This window comes from Chenopodium album, chromosome 1 (genome assembly GCF_948465745.1).
Source record: "Chenopodium album chromosome 1, dcCheAlbu1.1, whole genome shotgun sequence".
NCBI classification, from domain to species: domain Eukaryota; kingdom Viridiplantae; phylum Streptophyta; class Magnoliopsida; order Caryophyllales; family Amaranthaceae; genus Chenopodium; species Chenopodium album.
The window spans coordinates 64,372,519-64,380,115 of record NC_137834.1 but is presented as its reverse complement, the minus strand read 5'-3'; the positions used below and the strand labels follow the sequence as shown (position 1 = coordinate 64,380,115).

General features: G+C 41.5%; 1 non-coding gene across 1 annotated transcript; it reads left to right on the top strand.

The window, feature by feature from the left end:
* The first annotated feature begins 5,057 nt into the window (after window positions 1–5,057).
* LOC145564833 (small nucleolar RNA R71) lies at window positions 5,058–5,164 on the top strand. The gene has a single exon (XR_014094913.1). It is a non-coding gene; the product is annotated as a small nucleolar RNA R71 (small nucleolar RNA).
* The last annotated feature ends 2,433 nt before the right edge of the window (window positions 5,165–7,597 follow it).

The window sequence follows — 7,597 nt, the reverse complement described above, 5'->3', positions numbered from 1 at the left end:
AAGGCTACCTAAAAGAACAAATGCCTTCGTCCTCCTCAATGTGCATAATAATGAATCATATAAACGTTACTTATAGTTGCAAACCAATACTCAAATTCATTGACATACCAGGAACTATGGAACTATCACACATTCCTTACCAAATCAAGTAGTCAAGCACTATATTCACAAGTAGTTGGACAAAATTGACGCATGTTAAGGAATCCAAACAATTAAACTTCCAATCATGACCAACAAATCCACAATATTCATCATCAAATACCAAGAATCAAAACAAATTTTCTCAAGTATGGGGCACAGGGAAGCATGATTTACAATTCATTGGAACGTATTTTTGAATTTTTTTATTTTTTCAATTTTTTTGTATTTTTCATATATAAGAAAGCAATAAAAACTACACTAGAAAGCAAGTAAATAGAGAGAAAGGAAAGAGAGTTACCAAGCGAAAGATTACCCCCCCAAGCCAAATCAAGCAATGCCCTCATTGACTTGGGAGTGTAACCTACTCCTCGTCCTCATCCATCCTCGAATAGCCGCCACCACCATGGCTAGAACCGGCCCCTCCATGGCTCGAACCACCACCTCCATAACCCGAACCACCTGCAAAATAGTTAGGGTCTACATTCCCCCCAAGCCCACCAAAAGGAGCATCGGTCCCATATCCATGGACCGATGAATAGTCCACATGGGTACCGTAGGCACTTGGGTCCGTGTATCCCCCTCGGGGGTATTGGAACCAATCGGGGACAAGTGATTCGGGGGGAATAGCCCCCCGACGGGCATAATCATCATACATGGGGTATAAACCCCGCCCTAAGTTCCTCTCCACAACCCCAACCCTAGCATCTAGGGCTCCTACCCTAGTGCCCAAATTCCTAACCATACCCTCCATCCTCCCTTGCCCACTCTCTATCCGATCCAATTGGCTTCTAAAAGCCGAAAAGTCATATGGGGCGTTAGGGTCAATGTTGTAGTTGGTTGAGGAAGTGGGAATGTTATGTGTGTAGTGTTGGGGTGATGGTTGGTGGAAATGTTGTGGTGGTGAGGGAGGTGCTTGGTGGTGTGCTTGGGCCTCCCCTTGGTCTCCTAATTCAAAGGTATAAGAGGGAAGACCCTTCCCAAATTTGGTCAAGGCCGGGTTAGGAAAGGTGAAAGCGTTGTCTTTTCTACCCGACTCCCTATGAATCACCCACCAAGTCTCACCCCCTATCACATTTATCCAATTAAGGCCTCCTAAGTAGGGTGCGTCCATTAAGGTTGGTCCGGCTACCTTACCATCACCGCTAGGGGTCCAACTAAGGTATTTGACCGCTATGTGGGTTACTAACCCACCAAAGTAAATTGGGACCCTAGACCTACCCGATTCGGCCGCATTGGCCACCCTCTGAAAGTGTTGGGCCATCCTATGAACTATGTTAAGCTTGTCACTCTCAGGAACCATGTATGATCCTAATAGTTCTAGTTCATCTCTCCTCACATTAGCCGGTTCATGCCTCCCAAAGATGGTAAGGCCAACAAACCGTTGCCAAAGTTTTGGCACGGGATGTTGAATCCAAGTGCCCTTGGCATGTTGGAGGTTTAAGTTAGGATTCCCCATTAGAGCACGGTAGACAAAAGTAATGCTGTCTTGGGGTGGTTCAATTGGTCTATCGGCTTTCAATTCAAACAATTTTCCAAAATCTTTCAAGGACAATCTAATATCATTATTAAACAATCGAAATTGAACATGAGAGATTAGAGCATTTGATTTTATGACATTAAAACTAGAAATGAATTCTAAAGTTAAATAATCATAAGTATCATAGTGTAAATTGAACAAACCACTCATGCCAATTCCTTTGAACAGTTTTTCAACATGTTTATCAATTTATAGTCTAGAAAGCGTAGGATGATGAATAAAACGGGTAGGAATTACCTGCCGTGTGATGAGGTTGAGCATGCTTTGCTTTTGCTCTTGGGTGGTGATGACCACCCTCTCCCACCCCGGAATTTGCAACTCCGGGTCAATGCTGGGTGCTTGTTGCCTCGATCCTTCACCCCTAACAGTTCTAGACCTCTTGAAAGCCATTTTATGTGAAAGTAGTAGGAATTGAAGCTTTCTCTCTCTTAGGGCTTGAAAAGAAATTGAGAGAAAGTGTTGAAAATTTAGTGTAGATTGTAGGGGAAGATGAGAGGAGTTGGAAAATGTAAGAATTTTTAAGTTTGGATGGAAGAATAGGAGGAGATCTTGGATTTAAGTGTGAGTTGAAGGTTTGGAAATGGAGGTTTTAGAGAGAGAAAGTGAAATGAAGAAGATGAAATAAGGGGAAAGTGAGGAAAGAAAGAAGAGAAAAGAAAATAAAGGGGGGGACGGGCTGTAGGCGTGCCCGATCGGGCGACTGGGGAAATTTCCAAAATACAAGTTGCGCGCCCGATCGGGCGCGAACGCGAACAAAATTTTCGCCCGTTCGGGCGAGCTTCGCCCGATATTTCTTTCCTTCTCACTCGATTTGTGCCCGATCGGGCGACCTCGCCCGATCGGGCGAAAAGAGAACTCGTTTCCAGCTCTCCTCTCGCGCCCGATCGGGCAAAATTAGCCTCGAAATCAGCTCTGCTTGCGCGCCCGATCGGGCGAATTTTTCTCCGATTTTTGCCTCACTTGCGCGCCCGATCGGGCAAGCCTCGCCCGATCGGGCCCGTACCAAGCCTTGGAGTTTCTCCGATTTCTTTTCTTCTTCAAATTTTTCTAAGTCTTTTTACCTGTCAAATTCATACCTGTACAACAACACTTAAAAATGGTAAAATATCACTCTCCTCACCTCTCTAAAATAAAAATAAAAATAAGAGAAAAGGAAAACTAGTCTAGAAAGCACGAAATACGGGTTGCCTCCCGCAAAGCGCTGGTTTATCTAGGTCCCGCACAACCTTCTTACCAAGTACAATTCTTAGGACCCTTGGCCTAATGCTCGATCGGGTGGTTTCTCACCCGGTCTAGCGATGTTTAGGCTGCGATGCGGCTTCCTGACATAACCTGTGGGACGCCAAGTCGCCTTATCTGGTGGATCCTCCTTGACTTGGACTGGGGGATCTTCAATGCGACGCACTAAAAACCCTTTTTTGATCGAATGTTGCTTCAAATTGTCATTGCCTTCAACACTTGCAACTCGATCTGGCGGAACACTTACTGTAGGCTCGATTCGCACAACTTGCTCGATCGGTTCCACTTGTTCATCCTCGAAACCAAGACCAACATTGTAGAGTGCTCTTTCTATTGCATCGACTTCCTTCTGCCATTTGTCTATCTCATCTGAAAAGGATGCAACACAAGATATCGCCTCCAAGGGATCTTTTTCAAGAGCTTGGGGCTTGTTAGAATAATTTACAACCACATTAACACTAAAACATTTCTCCTCAATCATGGAGCTTTTGGGGGCATTATTCAGGTTAAAAACAACTTTATCGTCCCCTACTGATAGTGTTAGCTTACCACTTCTTACATCTATGACTGCTCCTGCAGTGTTAAGGAATGGTCTACCCAAAATAATTGGGGTTTGCATATCCTCAGCCATATCAAGAACAACAAAATCCACAAGTATATAAAATTTACCTACTCTAACAGGGACATCCTCTAAAACACCTAAGGGATATTTGAAAGAACGGTCGGCCATTTGTAGAGTTATATTGGTAGCTTTTAACTTACCCATATTCAACTTGGAGCACACAGATAATGGCATGACGCTAACACTAGCACCCAAATCACATAATGCATTATCAATCAAGAGATTGCCAATATGACAAGGGATAGAAAAACTACCCGGATCTTTTAATTTAGGTGGAGACTTATTTTGAAGTACGGCACTACACTCTGCAGTGAAAGCTACTGTCTCTACCTCACTAATAGACCTTTTTCTCGTCAAAATTTCTTTCATAAATTTTGCATATGAGGGGATTTGTGTGATCAATTCAGTAAAGGGAACTGTTACCTTCAAATCTTTAACCACCTCCAGGAACTTACCAAACTGCTTATCCAAGTTTGTCTTCAATTGACGATTGGGGAAAGGAAGTTTGATATTGGCTTTTGAGAATTCTTATCTTTGTCTGGAGTAGCCACCTTCTCTGGAGTTGTACCCTGCAATGTAGAATTAGATATGTTAGTATTATCCTTTAGCCCTGCAGGGCTATCAACTACATTGTTTGGTTTAATGGAATCAAGATTAGCATTATTTAATAAAATAGGTTCATCAACTCTGGGCATAGAGGTCCCTTCATAGTTTGAACCACTCCTTAGAGTAATTGCAAATGCTTGATCCGTAGGCCTAGTTGGCTGTGCCGGCAGGGCTCCCTGTTGGCGTGCTTGTAGAGTAGCGGAGAGTTGCGCGATTTGATTATCTACAATTTTATTATGCGCTAAAATTTGATCAATTGTCGCATCTCTGCTCTCCATGTGCTTTTGCATATTGACCAACATTGCTCTAATTTCCGCCAAAGAAGGGCCGGAAGATGAGCGGGGTTGTTGTGGTTGATTCTTCTGGCTAGCATTGGGATGATAGTATTTCTGGTGTTGTTGCTGTGGCACCTGTGGTTCTTGTGGTGGTGAATTTTGAACATTAGTGCTCCGGTAGGAAAGGTATGGATGATTCCGATACCCAGGATTGTAAGTGTTGGAGTATGGGTTATTCTGCCTATAAGCTTGGAAGGCATTAACTTGCTCCACGGAACTCCTGCAATCCTGCTCCCAATGACCCACAATACCACAATTTTCACAGAAGGCCTCATTAGAATTATTATTAATCGCAGAAACATTGGCTACATTAGCAGTGCTCAGATTATCTAATTTTTGGCAAATAGAGGTCAGTTGAGCTTGCAAAAAGGATACAGAGTCGACACTATGCTTCCCCTTGTTAGCAAATCCTCTGGGATTCCCATATTGGGAATTGTGTATCGCCATGTCTTCAATAACCTGACCTGCATCATCAACATTAAGATTCATAAATCTCCCACTAGCTGCAGAGTCTAAGATTATTCTAGAGGAATTTCCAATGCCGTTATAAAAGGCTTGGATTAACTACCATTGTGCTAAATTATGGTGAGGGCATTCTCTTTGTAAGTCCTTGAACCTCTCCCAAGCCTCATATAAAGACTCATCGGCTTCTTGGGAAAAGTTCTGAATCGCACTCCGTAGTACTGCTGTTCTCTCTGCAGGATAATACTTGTTATAGAAATTCAAAACAAGAGTTTCCCAGTCAGTTATACCAAGTGTAGTTCTATTTAAACCATTAAACCACAATTTAGATTTTCCAGTTAAAGAGAAGGGAAAGAGAATCTCCCTAATTTGGTCTTGAGTGACCCCAGCCTGCCTGATGGTGTTGCAATATTGACAATAGTCGGCAATGTGAAGATTCGGGTCTTCACCCTTTGCTCCACTGAATTGCTTCCTCTCTATCATCGTTATAAATTGAGGTTTAATTTCAAATTGAACCCCATCAAGAGCCGGAGTAGGGGTGAGATGTGGAAAATCCGTAAGCTTTGGTTGTGAATAATCACTAAGCTTCTTTGGAGCCGCCATCTCTGATTCTGCGTCTGATGATACCTCTAAATCGCTAGAATCAGTTGGAGGATCGCGGTGATTGTTGTTATTATCACCAGAATCCGCCAGGATTTTCTTGTAGAAGTTTTTCTGTCTATGGAAGGAACGTTCGATCTCAGGATCGAAAGGGATGTAACCTGATCTAGAACACCTGGGCATAAACAAAAACTAGAAGCAAATATGAGATTTGTCTCAGAGAACTAACGCTCTCTGAGACAAAAGAGAAATAATCTAGACTACAAAAACAATCAGAAATAAAAATAAAACCGTTTCCCCGGCAACGGCGCCAAATTTTGACAGGGTAAAGTCGTATCCCCTAATAAAAAATAATTACCTAAATCACTAACTAAGGTAGATAGGGAAGTAGGGTCGATCTCCACAGGGAAACTAGTCTTTTCACTCCTAATTAATTATTATAATCTAAATTATTTAAGTAACCAATATTTATAATTAAGCAAGAAACTAAACTACTAAGGTTGAGAATAGGAACAAAACAATATATAAAAGGATGTAGGGCATAGGTTCACCAATAAATAATACTCCAGGGTAAAACATAGTAATCAATCATTGACATTGCATAAATAACATGATTAATAGGCTCTCGCAATTTATTAATCAACATAGATCTAACAGGCTCTCGCAATTTACTAGATCTAAGTTCTTATTGAAAATAGCCTTTAATATCAAATTAACATCTGCTCGATTCATCAGTTTAATATTGCTATACTTTTACAAGCCGCAATTGTAAAACATTAAAACAATCCAATAAGAAATTATCATGCAATACCAATAATCAATAATAGTCAATCATCAATGCATCAATTAACCAGATTGTAAAGGGCTATCGCTACTTATTACAATCACACAATTAATTTATCGGTATTAAATCTCATCTCTCGAATCTTGACTTAACCATTTATAAATTAACTTGCCTATTGAAACTAGACCTAAACATTAATTCTCATCTCTCGATTCTTGAATCAATATTGTCAAACTCATGCATAAAAGATAGGCCTAATCTAGTCACAGAGCATTAAATCAATCAATAGGAAATTAATCTAGCATTGATAATCAACAACAATAATTTACCCCTTCATATTATTTATTAGATTCCCATAAACCCTAGAAATTAAACTACTCACACATATTAAAAACTAAACTAATCAAAGTAATAAAATAAATCATGATGAAAGGAATAAAATAAATAACTAAGATTAAGGGAAGAGAAATCGTTATCAAAATAAATCTGGAATTAATGAAAGAAATTAAGAACAAAGGTTTAGAGAGAGATTAAGAGAGAGAAAACTAAGTAGAGAGAGAAAGTCTAAGAGAGAAGGAGATTAAGAGAAGAGGAAGAGAAGATGATCCCTCATAATCGTCCTAAAAACATACTTAAAACAAAACTAAAACAACTCCTAATTAGAAACTAATTGCTCGTCAAAAGACCCTTCCAGAAACACGCGCCCGATCGGGCTAGAGGCCGCCCGATCGGGCCCGCCTTTTTTCTCGCACAGGTCTTCTCACAGCACCGCCCGATCGTGCTAAGCCTCGCACGATCGGGCGCGCCTTGGTCCACGCACCAGCACGCATCTTGCCCGATCGAGCCCTTGTGGCTCCTCGAGGCTTTGGACTTCCGATTGGGCTTGACTCCTCGGCCCAATCCGGATCTCCTCTTCGGGTCTTGAATACTCGGTCCAAACCTCGGTATTCCAAATACCGAGCCCTTAATCACTGGCTCGATGGCTCTAGCCGGCCTTGGGCTTCAACGACGGTCGTGCTCCTCCAATGCTCGTAGTTGCTTCATAAAAATCCCGGGAAAATGCTCCAAAGGTGCAATTCCCTGCAAAACTCAACCAAAACTACGAAAACACTAGAAAACACATATTAGTAATAAAAGTGGCTCTAAAGAGCCAAAAAACACTACTAATTATGACCAAGGGACGGGGGTAAAATACTATATAAATGGACACATCAAGGCCTTTTTAGAGGGAGATTGTACTTCTCATGTTTATTTTGAGCTACCTCCTAAGT